The 17,734-nt window shown below is 34.9% G+C and overlaps 1 pseudogene; it reads right to left on the bottom strand.

Annotated features, from left to right (window-relative positions):
• Nucleotides 1–17,734, bottom strand: part of LOC115972989 — a 21,440-nt pseudogene continuing 3,706 nt past the window's right edge.

Below are 17,734 nucleotides of genomic sequence, written 5' to 3'. Positions count from 1 at the left end.
CTACCTAGCAAGGGCAGCAATATCTGATTCAAGCTCTAAAGAGGTCGTTATGAGTTGATTGTTTGAAATTGTCTTATTGCCCCCAGTCACCATCCTTTGGCTTCTTCCATGAGCCATCTCTAGAGCCAAACATTCCTTTAACTCTGCACATACTTCACTCATATCCGACCTTTGGATTGTCCCTGGTGCTATGCATGACATGGCTATCTCCACAGCTTTCCAGGCAGAATTGATATCAAATTGTCCATGTAACCTTGGATCAATAATGTTCCGAATATCTCCACTTTCAATCATAGGATGAACCCAGTCAACTATGTGTGTGTTTTCTTCAGTTCCTCTTATTATTGCCGGGCGGCCAGTGATTAGCTCAATTAGAACAATACCGTAGCTATAAATATCAGTTTTCTTGTTAAAATTTCCAGATTTTTGAAATCTGTATGTAAAACACAAGTCATTAGAATTTTTTAACAATCCCAAAACTATGTAGATATTTTTATCATTCTCTTAGATCTAGTCAACTAGCTACATTATATAGTTGAATGACTAATATTGTTGAATTTTACGTTACGTATGTAATAGTTGTTGGCAAGCAAACCTTTAAACAACCCTGTTTAGGCCAAGAGCCTTGTAGTTTAATTGGAACTTCATGGCATTTTTAATGAAGATGTCCAATGTTCAATCCCCCTTCTCTATTGTAATTACTATTAAATTATAGGCTAAAAAGCAAAACTTATCCTCTAAGTTTCTTCAAAATTCATTTTAACCCTCTAACTTTGTTTTCGTTCATTTTTGTTCTCTATCTAAGTTTCAGATTTATTCAATTAAGGCATTTTTGCAAACTTTTGTTAAAATTTTTATTAAAAAATATGGAAAATATATATTGTCAATCATTTATTGAATTTTTATTAATTTAAAAAATTTGAAGAAAAATTTAAAAAATTGTAAGATTAACCATAACATATAACAAAAGTTAATGGAAAAGTCTTAATTGAATAAACTTGAAAGTTACAAGATTGAAATGAACAAAAATAAAGTTAGAGGTTTGAAATAAATTTTGGTGAAACTTAAAGAGTGAGTTTTGCATTTTAGTGTAAATTATAAAAAAAATAAAAAACAACTCCAACTAGTGAAGTGAGGTGTGAGTTGGAATTCAAATAGAATAATTTCTTGTAATAATGCACATAATATCACGAAAATTGCCAGATCAATTAAGACTTAAGGATACTCAATAATCGATATATTTCTACTACACCAAAAGAAATCTATTACACCAGGTGCCAATACAACAAAATTAGATACAATATCACATATACAAGTTAAAATTCCTTGCAACTTAAAAGTGATAAATTATTGCAATAACTTATAATTATTAGTTGCAATTGAAACTTTAATATTTTACAGCATTAGGAAAATTTATTGCAATAACTTAAAAAGAAAAAAAAAAAATCATTGCAATACCAATTATTTTGCAATCTTTTTCAATGACAAACATGAAGCGAGATAACTTGATATCAATTATTTTACAAATTATTGCAATGACAAATCTGAAACAAAAATTTATTACATCTAATATATCATTGCAATAATTTAACTCAAATTATTTTTGTCTATTATTTAGAATCTATTGCAATAAGATTCAGAAGTAATAGCCTATTGCTACAAGATATTCGAAATAGTAAATTATTTATTGTAATAACATATATATCATTCTTAAAATTGTTATTAAAATATTTAGTTTATTGCAACAAAATTTTTTGTTGTCCAAACTTATTATCTTAAATTTTATTGCAACACTTCGCATCAACTACTGTAATGATTTTTTCTTCGTAATAAACATATTTTTCTTGTAATGTTCCTTTTATGAAAAATTGGGATATTTAAGTAGTGGAAAATTTAAACATTCATGGTAGGTTAAGCAATACTATTTGAATTTATGTACACAAAACTATCATATATTCCATCTATAGCTAAAAAGTATAAGGATTTCATTAAGTCTTGACACTTACTCAGGATCAAGATATCCAAGTGTACCAATAGAACAAATTGACATATGAGAGTCATTTTCAGCTACAAAAGCCCTAACCTATTATATTAAATTTTATTGCAGCACTTCACATCAACTATTGTAATGATTTTGATGTTATTGTAATGATTTTTTTCGTTGTAATAAATATATTTTTCTTGCAATGTTACTTTTATGAAAAATGTGGATATTTAAGTAGTGGAAAATTTAAACATTCATGGTAGGTTAAGTAATACTATTTGAATTTATGTACACAAAACTATCATATATTCCCTATGTAGCAAAAAAGTATAAGGAATTCATTAAGTCTTGACACTTACTCAGGATTAAGATATCCAAGTGTACCAGCAAGACGACTTGACACATGAGTGTCATCTTCAGTTGCAAAAGCCCTCGACAACCCAAAATCAGCAATCTTTGCTTGCATCTTTTCATTTAATAAGATGTTGGAGGTCTTTAAATCTCTATGTATTATTGTTGGCTTGCAACCATTATGTAGGTACTCCAACCCTAGAAGTCCAACAATAAGCATTTATTAACTTATTAGTGCAAACAAAAAGATAGATATTAGAGAGAGAGAGAAATAATCATTTGATTGATCTTTTCCAAACCATGTGCTGCATCCATTGCAATATGAAGCCTCTGATTCCAAGTCAAGACATTCATATTAGTAACTACAACCAAAATGAATTGATTAATTGGTTTCAGTTGGTTTTTTTTTTTTTTTTTTTTTTTTTTTTTTTTTTTAAGATAGCTTGGTTTTGCAGTCATACTAGAAAATAAATAGGCTAAAATATTGACATGTAAGTGTGTGTGTGTATATAACATAATTGAAAGAGTTATAAAATATAGAAAAATGTTAAACATAGTATAAATTTTATTATATAACCTTTTTAAACTGATGTAACAATGAATGTATTTGGTGTCTAAAACATAATAAATATATGTTTAACTCACTTTTTTTTTGGGTAATTGGCGATATATCAATTTGTAAAATTTTTGTAGTAAAATGTGTAGTATCATAATCATTAGCATCACTCTAAGATGTATAGTAGAAATAAAAACAACAAAAAATTTTCTAATTTGCATGACAAATACACATTTTATAAGCATGATATACTATCAAAAACAAATACAATATTATTGTGGGAGGCCAAAAAGCTTGATCGCATTGGGCTTGGGCTGAGAAACAGTAAGACCCAACTACTGATTCATTAAACTCAAGCAAGCTTAGGTAGATCGAATGGGAGAGCTGACCAAAGAAGCAACTAGTATGAGGAAGGAGCTCAGAAAGAGACAATCTGAAGAAATTGGGAAGTGATTAGACAAAGTTGAGGATCTTGATTTGAGGAAAGTAGCAGTAGCTAGCTTGGATAAGAAGAAGGGGAAACTTCCTAGAAAAGCTACTGTTACCTTCGCATTAAATACACTACACCAACTGGGCGTGTTGCATTAATGGCTAAATGACACCTGAACAGTATCTCATAGCCTGTTATCTACCCAACACCACCTCAAAAGAAGGGAAAGAGTAGGATGAGACAAGTATCCAAGAGAAAGATCATCCATCATCTAGGTGGAAGGCTAGGATCGGAGCAATGAGACTATAAAAGGAAAGAGATCCTCCATGTATAGGGATTGGGTCCAAAGAAAGAGAGAAAGAAAAAGGAGAGAACAGAATTTACTTGAGCTTAGTCCTGTTTTTTACTAAGTATAAAGGCTCCTCGATTGCTCTGAGGAAGAAGAAATAAAGAGAAATTCATTTCATTTTCAATTTTCACCCAATCATTTGTTTTATGTGAATCCTTAGATAAGAATTATTGTTAAAAGTTCAATAGTTGGCCACGAAACTCACATCTACAAATAAATTGTCTTGGGCCATGATCCAAGCCCAATCCCTTTTTAGTTCCTCGGATTTTTAATCAATAAAAATATATTGTAAAATAATTTAAAATAAATTGTGAAATTTCATTTAAATTTTCTAAAAATTTTAATAATTGGGATTTAATTATAAAGGTATTTTACTTTTTCAAAAACCTTGGCAAAACTATGTTAATAATTTCAATATACTTATAATGAATCATATAATAAAATTATGTCATACAACTTATAATACTTATATTGAACCACTTAGTGCGGCCACAATATGTATAACCCAACTTTATTTTTATATTTTTTAATAAGCAATTTGGAATTAATAAGTATAATATGTTCACTCTTGAAGATCTAGATGACAAGAATGTAAAAAATTATACTTTTCAGATTCATATAGAAATTTATTTTAACTTTCTTAATAAAGTTGTTGAGAAACTGCTTATCAAAAAAAACTAAAAAATGATGGATTAGATGTTCTTTACATACCACTATGATATCATTTTTCAAAGGCATACAACATAGAAAAATAATAAAATATTTATTTTTGTTGGTAAACAAGTTTATTTACAATATTTCACATATCATGAAAACTACTATTGAAAAATAGAACTTATCATTACGAGCATAGGCTTAGTTTGGCATTGAAGCTTAAAATAATAATAATAATAAAAATAAAAATAAAACTCCAATATATATATATGGGATAATTACAGTAAACCCACCTGAGGTTAGGCCCGAAAACACTATGCCTACCCGTGGTTCAAAACTTATCACTTTGCCCACCTGAGGTGCCTTCCGTTAGAGCTCTGTTACCCACCTCTCCGTTTGCCGTTAGAAAAACACATTTTTAAAGAAAAACAAACATAACAAAGATCAAAAAGTTATGACTTTTTATTCCTTAAGAACTTCTTTGGGAACAAAACACAGGAATAGCACAGATCAAATGCTATTCCTGATTAAAAGTGATATCATTGAGCATTTGTTTTTTTATTTTTGTTTTTTTTTTATAGATCTCTCCAACTTTTATTCAATCCAAACCAAACCCAAAAAAAAATAAAAAATTCCAAATCCCAGAAAAACGTCGCGATCTCGCCGGCGCGATCTCGCGAAGGCGAGATCGCGCCGGCAAGATTGCGCCGTCGCGAGATCGCGACGTTAGGCGAGATCGCGCCGGCGAGATGTGATTTTTTTTCTGGATTTGTGGCTTGTGTTTTCTGGGATTTGGAATTTTTTTTTTTTTTTTTGGGTTTGGTTTGGTTTGAATAAAAGTTGGAGAGATCTATAAAAAAAAACAAAAATAAAAAAACAAATGCTCAATGATATCACTTTTAATCAGGAGTAGCATTTGATCTGTGCTATTCCTGTGTTTTGTTTGCAAAGAAGTTCTTAAGGAATAAAAAGTCTTAACTTTTTGATCTTTGTTATGTTTATTTTTCTTTAAAAATGTGTTTTTCTAACGGCAAACGGAGAGGTGGGTAACAGAGCCCTAACGGAAGGCACCTCAGGTGGGCAAAGTAATAAGTTTTGAACCACGGGTAGGCATAGTATTTTCGGGCCTAACCTCAGGTGGGTTTACTGTAATTATCCCTATATATATATTGATTATGCCTGTGGCTCGAAAAACCAGAAATCTATAGCGGTTCAACTTGTTAATAGGGTGGTGGTATATATACTTATAATTTTAGTTTCTACAGCAACTAATTTTTTTTTTTTTTTTTTTTTTGAAGGGCTACATCAACTAATTAAGAATTTAAGAAATGAGGAATTCGGCCATATAATTTTATAACAGACTCTTTGATTTGTATATTTAAAAGCAAATCGCTGAAATTTATTATAGAATAATCATAAATAATTTTGGGATATAAGAAAATGTCAAATAATACCATTTTAAAAGATCATAAACGATTGAGTAAAAATATAATTGAAAATTTTATTTTTTATTTTATTGATCTATTATGTTAGTACTTGTGAGGACACGATTCGTAACGAACCGTAACAGTGTGGGTCCACACGTAAAATGGCCTAAACAATATCATTTGTAGAGCGTGGGTATGAAAGGCTAGGCCTTTGTCACCAGGCGGTGGGTTTTTCGTGGTGTTCATGCATGGTTAAGTTGTCTTCACCCCTGGAGTCTTCCTCTTGGAGGTGGGCTGGGAGGCTCTGGTTTTTGGCCATTTTCCCAACCCTTCTCTAGATTACTTACTTTTCCTTTTATACTAGCCTGCGTTTGCTGTCCTTCGTCCACGTGTAGGGTCAACCTTTCCAAGACTGATACTTGTCCCATCAGCCCATACCCAAAGTCGTTGGGGGTGGTTGTAAAAGCCGAAGAATACGGCTCTGTTAGGTGCAGAGTATTGAATGGCAGTAAGGGCAGCTTTCCCTGGATATTTTTAGATTTTCTTTCAAGCTTAGTCCTATACCGTTTTTGCCCCTCTTTCCGGTGGGATTTTGGGTCTGCCGAGGACTGAACTGTCCTCGGCTATATCCCAAGGCTATCTTGTGCTTTATATTATTAAGTTTGGGCCATGGCCCTCCTCGGCTTGGGCCTTTGGATTCCCCACGAGTAAATGGGTCTGGCCCATAAATTATTGGGCCCCACAATAGCCCCTCAAAACCCTGCTATCCGACCTCTTGGTTGGAAAGGGGGGTTTTGGTAATACCGAGCCTTTATTATGGCTCATTTAATTCAGCCTTTCATTGATGTTGGTGGTTCTCCACCTGCCCAGGAAATGTACCGGTCTACGAGATGTTCTTCCTAATTTATTCACGACGCACTCATGCCGTTTGGCTATCCAAAGCGTGTCTTTAATAGTTCCCCTTTACGAGACCTTTCAGATTTAATGGTTATTGATGGTGTGGGGAAGCGGAACGGGCATATTCTTATTTGCAGATTTCCTTGGAGATCTGAGCATATTAAGTACCTTCCACTTAGCCCCTCATATAAAAAGAAAAGGCGAGAGTTGTTTCTCTCATACATGAACCCCTTTAATCCCCCCAAAATCTGAAACTCTTAGACTCCTCCCAGAGTTTGTTTTTACCCTCTGGTTATACCTTAAGTTGTGATACGTTCACCATAGTAATAAGCAATGAAGGAACCATACCCCTCCCAAAAACACTATGTTCTAATAAAGCTCGAAATGGCTCGGTCAGGACAAGGATGGCGGAGACTCAAGATTTGTCTCACTTTCCTTTCAGCCGAAATCCGAAGCAGGGGCTCGTCACGTCAAACTTTCGGCGTGACTGAGCCGAGGACACCCATTATCAGTACCAACCGCTCTCTCATGAGCATATCTAACATGGCACTAGTGTGTTAGGAGTCAGGACTGAGGCAGGGACTAAATGCCCCTGCTTCTTCCTCTCTTTGTTCACTAGTGCCTCCTTTTGCCTCTCTTTCTTCTTCTTTCTACCACCAGATCCATCCTGGTGCTTTTCCTTCTCCCTCTTTTGCTCCTCTTTCTTTCTTTTCATCTCTTCTCTCTTCTTCTCCTCCTTCTTTTCATTCATCTCCTCCATCTTCTTCATTCAACTCCTCCATCTTCTTCCTTCATCTCCTCCATCTTCTTCTGAAGAAGGTCCTTCTCTCAATATGGGCGCTACTGAGACAGAGTTTGGAAGGACTTCGGAGACGAATTTAAAAAGACATCTGACTATTTACTTATCTGTATTGCTGTTTTTTTTTTTATTGTTTCGGCAATCCACCTTTTGTATAGGCTTGTTTAAGCCCCTCTTTGTACGTTGTAATACATCTCTATATTAATAAAAATTGTTATCACTTTACTTCACATGTTCTATCTCTATATTTCCGAAATGATAACGCAATGCATAGACATGCAATCTTGTGAATTCTTTTTATTTTTAAACCGTGACCGACGTCTAGGACCAAAGTCCCAGTTAATAAAAAGATCTTGCTCTGTGTTTATAAAAATAATCCAGCTTAATAATACTGAATCGAACAAATGATACTTAGGGCTGAAACTTCCATTAGGCAGGAAAAGAAAGGACATGATGATGAGCTTACTGAGTCGGCCTGGCACAATACCGTCGACCTTAGAGTACAATACTTGGGGCCCTAACCCCTTATCAAAGAGAAGGGCACTATTATGAATTTGCGAGTGCTGTTTGGCACAATAATATAGCATTTGAACCAATGACACCTAGGGCCAAAATACTTGCTAAGAAAAAGATATCGCCATAACTTTAATAGAGCAATTTGGCACAACAATGCCAACTTGTGAAAAACGATACTTACCCCAAAACTAGCCGAGATGATAACTGAATGCTCGATGCGGTGTTGGAAATAACCATCCGAAGACAAATCACCCGCAAAATGAACAGCCCCCCTAGGCTATTGAATAGTGGGGCGTTTCACCATCTTCTTAACACTCTTATTGGCATTAACCTTTTACAGTATTAGAGCCGAGGATTGAGTAACTTAGAATTTTTATTAAGTAGCCAACCTTACGAAACTCAATCTTTTTCTCATCTAAGTAGTTGGTTTCCCAATAGGTTTGTGTTCGAGGACCATACAATACCTTGGTTCTGTCCAAAACTCAGTTTTCTCATCCAAGTAGTTGGTTTCCCCATAGGCTTGAGTCCGAGGACAATGCAATGCCTTAGTTTTGTCCAAAACCCAGTTTTCTCCATAGGCTTGAGTCCGAGGACCATGCAATGCCTTGGTTCTGTCCAAAACCCAGTTTTCTCATCCAAGTAGTTGGTTTCCCCATAGGCTTGAGTCCGAGGACCATGCAATGCCTTGGTTCTGTCCAAAACTCAGTTTTCTCATCCAAGTAGTTGGTTTCCCCATAGGCTTGAGTCCGAGGACCATGCAATGCCTTGGTTCTGTCCAAAACCCAGTTTTCTCATCCAAGTAGTTGGTTTCCCCATAGGCTTGAGTCCGAGGACATGCAATGCCTTGGTTCTATCCAAAACTCAGTTTTCTCATCCAAGTAGTTGGTTTCCCCATAGGCTTGAGTCTGAGGACCATGCAATGCCTTGGTTCTGTCCAAAACTCAGTTTTCTCATCCAAGTAGTTGGTTTCCCCATAGGCTTGAGTCCGAGGACCATGCAATGCCTTGGTTCTGTCCAAAACTCAGTTTTCTTATCCAAGTAGTTGGTTTCCCCATAGGCTTGAATTCGAGGACCATGTAATGCCTTGGTTCTGTCCAAAACTCAGTTTTCTCATCCAAGTAGTTGGTTTCCCCATAGGCTTGAGTCCGAGACCATGCAATGCCTTGGTTCTGTCCAAAACCCAGTTTTCTCATCCAAGTTGTTCGTTTCCCCATAGGCTTGAGTCCGAGGACCATGCAATGCCTTGGTTCTGTCCAAAACCCAGTTTTCTCATCCAAGTAGTTGGTTTCCCCATAGGCTTGAGTCCGAGGACCATGCAATGCCTTGGTTCTGTCCAAAACTCAGTTTTCTCATCCAAGTAGTTGGTTTCCCCGTAGGTTTGAGTCCGAGGACCATGCAATGCCTTGGTTCTGTCCAAAACCCAGTTTTCTCATCCAAGTAGTTGGTTTCCCCATAGGCTTGAGTCTGAGGACCATGCAATGCCTTGATTTTGTCCAAAACTCAGTTTTCTAATCCAAGTATTTGGTTTCCCCATAGGCTTGAGTCCGAGGACCATGCAATGCCTTGGTTCTGTCCAAAACTCAGTTTTCTCATCCAAGTAGTTGGTTTCCCCATAGGCTTGAATCCGAGGACCATGTAATGCCTTGGTTCTGTCCAAAACTCAGTTTTCTCATCCAAGTAGTTGGTTTCCCCATAGGCTTGAGTCCGAGGACCATGCAATACCTTGGTTCTGTCCAAAACCCAGTTTTCTCATCCAAGTTGTTCGTTTCCCCATAGGCTTGAGTCCGAGGACCATGCAATGCCTTGGTTCTGTCCAAAACCCAGTTTTCTCATCCAAGTAGTTGGTTTCCCCATAGGCTTGAGTCCGAGGACCATGCAATGCCTTGGTTCTGTCCAAAACTCAGTTTTCTCATCCAAGTAGTTGGTTTCCCCATAGGTTTGAGTCCGAGGATCATGCAATGCCTTGGTTCTGTCCACAACTCAATTTTTGGCGTGGGACCTTGGCTTTAGGGGAATTAGCTCCTCGGCCAAGCCCCTAGAGCCGTCTAAGCGATTGACACTAGCAAACGTAGCCCCTAGTCAAGAATCATAGCCCCTAGCGGAACTTTACACTAGAACTCTATAACCAACGGTTAGAAATGACAAAGGAACTCTCTCGACCCACTGCCTATGCCAACACACAAGCCTTCCCCACAGACGGCGCCAATTGTGAGGACACGATTCGTAACGAACCATAACAGTGTGGGTCCGCACGTAAAATGGCCCAAACAATATCATTTGTAGAGCGTGGGTATGAAAGGCTAGGCCTTGGTCACCAGGCGGTGGGTTTTTCGTGGTGTTCATGCATGGTTAAGTTGTCTTCACCCCTGGAGTCTTCCTCCTGGAGGTGGGCTGGGAGGCTCTGGTTTTTGGCCATTTTCCCAGCCCTTCTCTAGATTACTTACTTTTCCTTTTATACTAGCCTGCGTTTGCTGTCCTTCGTCCACGTGTAGGGTCAACCTTTCCAAGACTGATACTTGTCCCATCAGCCCATACCCAAAGTCGTTGGGGGTGGTTGTAAAAGCCGAAGAATACGGCTCTGTCAGGTGCAGAGTATTGAATGGCAGTAAAGGCAGCTTTCCCTGGATATTTTTAGATTTTCTTTCAAGCTTAGTCCTACACCGTTTTTGCCCCTCTTTCCGGTGGGATTTTGGGTCTGCCGAGGATTGAACTGTGCTTGGCTGTATCCCAAGGCTATCTTGTACTTTATATTATTGAGTTTGGGCCATGGCCCTCCTCGGCTTGGGCCTTTGGATTCCCCACGAGTAAATGGGCCTGGCCCATAAATTATTGGGCCCCACAGTATTAAATATGTTTTATATTGTGTTCGTAAGATACTTAACAAAAGTCAATATAATTTTAATTTATTTTTTACAGAACCAACGAACTGCAATTATATATGAAAATTAATTGTATCAAAGCCTTCCCCTTCACTTATCATACTTTTGTTCAATCATAAATGAATCACCATAAACATTATCATGTATATACTAATATACTTGATAAATGCTGTTGTAGGTTTCCATTAGCCATGTACTCATAAATAAGTGCCTTGTATTCACCTTCATCACAGTACCCAATGAGAGAGACCAAGTTTCTATGATGAGCTATCATTAAGAGTTGTGCCTGTATTAATGGATCAGATCAGAACCAATAAGAATTTGAATTTGTCATATTAAAAATTTGTAAAAATTTGTAAAAATGTTGTAAAATATTTTATTATTGAAGCAATGTAGCATTATTCATTTCAAATAATTGAAGAAAATATAGCACTCATGTATCTAACCTCTGCTTGAAATTCTTTATAGCCTTGCTTTGATGATGGAGACAGCAACTTAATAGCGACCTTAGTTTCATCTTTTAGAATGCCCAGATAAACTTTTCCAAATCCTCCTTCTCCGACAATGGTTTGAAAGCTATTAGTTATTTCCACAACCTCGGGGTAGCTATATTGTCGATTCTTTGATTTGATATTGGATTCTTTAGCCGTTTCTGTAGTGAAGGATTACATGTCACACCCCAAAAATATAAAAATAGAATTAAGAAAATTGAGAAAGGAAAAATGTATTTCCTCAATCTGCAATCCCCTAATTAGAATTAAGCAAATTGAGAAAGGAAATATGTGCACCTCAAATACTAAACTCTAATGCCACTCCCACCTCCCGTAACTCTAGAAACCCCAGTCTATCCCCAAACAACTTCTTCATTGCTAGAAAAACTGCATAGTGAACAAAATCCAACGTCACCCTAAAATCAAGCTTCTTTTAGAAAATCTAACCACGTGAAAGTAGGTTGGAACCAAGTACAATTGGAATTCTTGTATTCACTTATATAGCCCAATATATTTAACCTAGTAAATATTCAATGTCTTGATTCATCACGCACTCACACAACACATTTATCCATTAATCAAATTCACACTATCATTCTTATAGAGTTGCCTCACCCCAATATTTTCCCTAAAAAATAAAAACTTTTAGATTACAAGTTAATTTTGGAATAATGACGTAAGAAATGTCCTTGAGAATTTGGACTCTGTAGAGTAGTCTCTTCATATAAATGGAACACTCTTCTTTATGGGAGATTTCGATCATTGTTATTGTTGAAGACGTATTTGGTTTGGTTCTTTAAATTTCAAGATTTCATGGTTATAATGAAAAATTTACAAATTAATCATTTAATATGCTTTAAATATGTTATGAAATGTTTCACTTGAATCAGGAGACACTACAAAGAATGTGTCCTATAGCCGCATTTTTAAAACACGCCTATAGCTCCTAAAAACATGCCTATAGATCATTTGGTCTATAGCCGTTTTTTCTATAGCCACGTTTTAAGACGTGGCTTATACAAAACGACTATAGGTCCATTAGACTCCTTTTTTTTTTTTTTTTTTTTTTTTTTTTTTTTTTTTTTTTCTGTCCTCTGTCCTCTTCTTTAGAACATAGCTAGATGTACAGGTTAGACATATTAATACTTCACTAACTCTGGTGTTTGAACTGGTTAAGAGGCATGACAACCCACTATGGATTGTAATAACAATTATAGAACCAGATAATAAAGAAATACATACCTCTTCTTCTCCTTTTGTGGATAGCCAGAGCACAAAAAATGAACAGAATGATGAGGATTATTATGGATGTTGCAACAAGTACAACATTAAGCTCCTTTTTCTTCTTTTTCTTATATGGAACTGAGAGAAAAAGATCTTGATTTTCGCCAAGACTTGCATATAGGTAATATGATATGGTAAGTAAATTTTGTAAATGATGCTGATATACATAATTACCTTTGCAAATACAAAAGGAATCAGATTTACAAAACAGATGAACAAATGAGCATAAAGTTTTGGTAGTCTTTTGGCATGTTTAGAAGTCAGAACAACTAAGCATAGAAAAATGTAATAATTCAATAAAAACTAACCTCAAGACTAATGATCCATCCCTAGATTTCTGTATAAGAGCCTCTGGCACCGAACCTTTCAGATTATTCCCTCTTAAATTACTTCAAATATGGTGTAAAATAAAATAAGTCATTTCCTAACCCATAAATTTAGGTTTATAATTAATAATAAACTCAATAACTTACAGGATCTTCAAATTTGGCAGTTGTGCTAAAAATTCTGGTACGTTTCCAGTCAGGTTATTGTATGATAAATCCCTGAAATATGTTTTGGGGGAAGAGGGGGGGGGGGGGGTAAAGTTAATATTTAACAATAATATTGGGCAAAAATGTCGTTCGATACGAAGGTAAATTATTTCATTTGAAGATAATTATTAAATATTTCTAGAGGACATACAACAACATAATATTATCATAACACACAAGTAACAAATTCTTGTATTAAGCTAATTAATTATATGACTCAATATTATGTAAGAAAATAGGAATACCGCGTTGTTGTATTCAATGAGTACCGAAGAATCACTAGCTCACTTATAGGACTTGCTTATAAAGCTTAAAGCTTTGTCCTCAACAACCATACATTGGATTAATGGACTTGCATATAAAAATCAATACTTTGTCCTTGACAATTAAGGCAGACTTTAGGCATGGGCCACTTAGGATTCGTTTGGATATAGCTGAAAATTGAAAACTGAAAAACATTATAGCAAAATAATTTTTAAATGTATGAATAGTACTGTAAGATCCATTTTTAATGAAAAAGCTACTGAAAAGTGAGGTTTGTGGGTCCTGTGAATAGTGCACGGGACCCACTAGTGTACACTGTTCACACCCCAAAGTCAACAATCACAACTTGAAAAAAAAAAGTTGAAAATGCAAAACGCGCTTCCCAAATGCACACTTAGACCATTGCCAATGACTCACATTTAAAAGCTCCTATAACAATCACTATTCTTTTTCTTCCCCATCCCCAACAAAGCCCCTAATATTATATATGTCAATAGAGGACAAATAGTAGGTGACAAAATAGGCGACGGAATTGTTTGTTACCTAATGTAATTGGTGACTGTGGGAGCATTTTTTGCTCTAAGGAAACTCATGTTTATCCTTAGGCAATTTTTTGCTTGTCCCACATTGAAAAGATGACCTTCCCCTTTCTAGCTTATAAGGGATGAGCTAATTAGAAAGAGTACCACTAGTAACCATACTAGTGGTACTCTTTCTAATTAGCTCATCCCTTATAAGCTAGAAAGGGGAAGGTCATCTTTTCAATGTGGGACAAGCAAAAAAGGTCATCTTTTCAATGTGGGACAAGCAAAAAATTGCCTAAGGATAAACATGAGTTTCCTTAGAGCAAAAAATGCTCCCACAGTCACCAAACTATTTTTTTTTTTTTGAAAAATAATTATAATATACTATTAATCTCATAGCTCAAACCCTTTCTCCTCTAAACCTTCAAGCAATTTGTACATGGAAAGATGTCAATTCAGCTACGAGGCCTTTGGCAATTGATGACAAAACTAAGAGCTCTAGCTACAAAACATTTCGTCAGCATAAATCTTATTTGTTGTAGTGATAGAAATTCAACCAAATTGAAACTCTATGTGGCCAAAAAAATCAAAATTTTGAGTCCCAAATCATAATTGACAATCAATTTCAGCTAACAATTTGTGGTTTCAATTTTTGTAAGCCAATCTTGCAAATAGTAGATAATTAAACTCATTCTACCAAGTGACCACTCATCAAAACAATCTCTCTCTCTCTCTCTCTCGCTCTCTCTCTCTCTTTTAACATCAAATTTAAAATTAGGAATTAAATTTGAACTTTTCTTCACCATACACCACCTAATTACCCAAGGTGAATTAAATTCAACTTGAAAAATAATAACAATAAATTTTCATCTCTTTTTTTTTGTGCTAAATTTTACACTTGAAGCATACTATTTAATTCTTTGTATGAAATTACTTTTAGTTTGATTAGTATTAATTTATCAAATTATGTAATTTGACTTTACTTGGTTAATTTGATCCTATTGGATGTTATGTGAAGTTATGTATGACATAGTTTTCAGAACTGGACTAGACCGGAAGGTCAGACTGTGAAAACCAGGAACCGGGATGAAAACTGGTTTTTTAAGCATAAAGAACCAGATTTTTTATTAATTCTGTGAACCGTTAAAACCAGGGTTGGACTGCACGAATCGGTGAGAACTGTGCGGTCCACCCCCTTAGTATTTTTTTTTTTTTTTCATAAAAAAACAACTTAATACAATTTTATTCTACGTAATTAAATTATCCATCTCTTACAAGGAATAAAAAAAATTATAATTAAAATCCTTCAAAGATATTCAACTTTACTTCAAAAATTAATCATAAATTTTAATGTTTTCATGGTTATTATTTTATTTTATTAATCTTCTTATTTAATTATTAAATATATGCTTAAAGATCATTAAATTTCCCTCATATATATAGATATATTGTCAATTTTACTAGTTTTATAAATTTAATATCTATATTTAGGTTTTAATTAATTATTAAATTAATTATGACATCATCTCAGTTCGATCTCGATTCAACCTCAGTTCGATCTCAAAAACCTTGAACCTCTCCCTTTTACGGTTCAATGAACGGTCTGGGTTTGAAAACCTTGATGTACGATAGTGATTTTGCGAAATTAAATTTTATTGTTTTACACTTTAAAGTTTAATTTATTAATCTCATATTTTTGCAAAATTCAATTTCCTCAAATAAGTGGATTTGTCATACTCTCAATTAAAAAGGAAACATGCACAGGCTAAATACAAAAATATAATTAATAATTTTGCATTTTAGAGATAAAAAAAAATGAATGTACGTGAATAAAAAAAAGTATAAATAATTAATTAATTAGTAAAAATTATTTGGTAGATATTTTTTTTTTAAATGCTCCATTTAAAGTTGTGGAATTACTATCTTTCAAACTGTACGTAGATGCATGGAGAATTTACCTAGAGTCTATTCATATAGATGTCAAGAACCTTGAGATACACTCCGACCCAAAAACTCAAGTTATCATTTTTCCACATGTGGACTCACAGCATAACTGAATGCCAAAACAAATTAAATCCGATTTTAGTTATTACTTACAAGTATTGTAGTGCTGTGAGGTCGGAGATTGATGTCGCTATCTTCCCTGTCAATTTGCTTGAGCTCAAGTACCTGCTTGTAATTTATCAAAGATGAATTAAAGAGTTGGTGTCATTGCCAGAGAGTATTTTCATATTCTCTCTCCCTCTCTCTTTCCCTCTTAGACTTACATAAGAGCTTGTTCCCCCTTAAATTTCTGAAATTTATAAAAAGATATGTACGTACAAGTAAACATTTGGGCATATATGTTGAGGCATTCATCTATTAAATTAAAGCCAACCTTCAGAATTTACAATTTCGTTTGACCAACTCCATCTTATATAATTCTTCAATGGTGCATTTTTAAAAATTCCAGCTATTTTTATGATAGTCGTATAGTCCAGCTATTGTAGCTGGACTAGGACTATCATAATGGATCCATATTCTAGGAATTTGTTTTCTTTAGAAAATAAATATAATGATGGAATTTGTATTGGTTTCACATGGCTTGGAAGTGCACTCACAGTGAAATGATCCTAGGAGTATCATCTGAACTGCATGTCAAATTACTCCATGAATATTGATGTGGAACACATGGGTCGCCTTGCCAATCGTCTCTAGAGATCGTGTACGTTTGTTTGATGTACATGATAGCAGCAACTATTGTTTGCAACAAATATTACGAGGTTATAATCATTCAAGATAAAAGAATACGAAAGGAAATAAAAACTAATTTGTGACAACCATTTATCCTTCTTTCTCAAATTAGAACCTTTTTCTTTGAACTTACCGTCTTTTGGGTCGGTTGGTTTATACGGGAGAGAAATTACACTATAGTACTCAATTGCATTGACGTTAAGGCATTGTGACCACTGGGTGGTTGAACGGCAGTTCTCAACACTTGTTCTGGTAGTTGATAACTATCATTGCTGTCCTGAGTGTTAATAACTGAGGAGGTATTGATTGGAACCCAGTTTGACAACAACGTACTTCGAGAAAGCCATAAGCGATCATAAACATCGTCCTCGTACCTAGGACAGACAAAAGCATTTGTCATGTTAAAATTTTGCAGAAACGCAATTCCAAGTACTTAAAAGGAAAATGTCAAATATATGACAACATAAAATTTATAAGCTGATGTGAGAATGAATGTAATTAATAAGTTCCAATTATTTTATAATTAAAATTTGAATTGCTTCTTTCTAATTGGTGACATATCAATTTGTAAGACCAATGTAGTACTATAGTGTAATTCCAAGGCGGAAATGAACGGTATTCAAGACCCCGTGTTTATCAAACAAACAAATATTGTATCAAACAAGGGAACATGAATGACATCCGGAAGTTTTTTCCTTGTAAAATAAATCTGATCTGACTCGCTAAAACTCACCGTGGTCCAAAAATTAACCCCAACGTATACGTCAAACTTTGGAGGTTGATTCTTGTTGTCATAATTCCCATAAAAAAAGAAGCCCTGATAAGATAGTTACTGTTTTTGCCTTGTTCAGGTTTCAAGGTGTAACAATTTTTTGTTCCTTGCGGGAAGCTTCTCAGATTTTTTATTTGCCGTACATAGTTAGGAGAAACCATTGAAGAGTAGTACTCGGGGGATATGACGTTATTTGTCCCAGTATCTACAAAACCTGAATCTGACTTGTAAAATATACCAGTGCCTTCATCCAAATAATCGCTGGTTGCCCCACAATCGATGCTTATGAAA

Source organism: Quercus lobata, unplaced genomic scaffold (genome assembly GCF_001633185.2).
Source record: "Quercus lobata isolate SW786 unplaced genomic scaffold, ValleyOak3.0 Primary Assembly Scq3eQI_1866, whole genome shotgun sequence".
Classification (NCBI taxonomy): Eukaryota; Viridiplantae; Streptophyta; class Magnoliopsida; order Fagales; family Fagaceae; genus Quercus; species Quercus lobata.
This window is presented reverse-complemented; position numbering and strand designations above follow the sequence as displayed.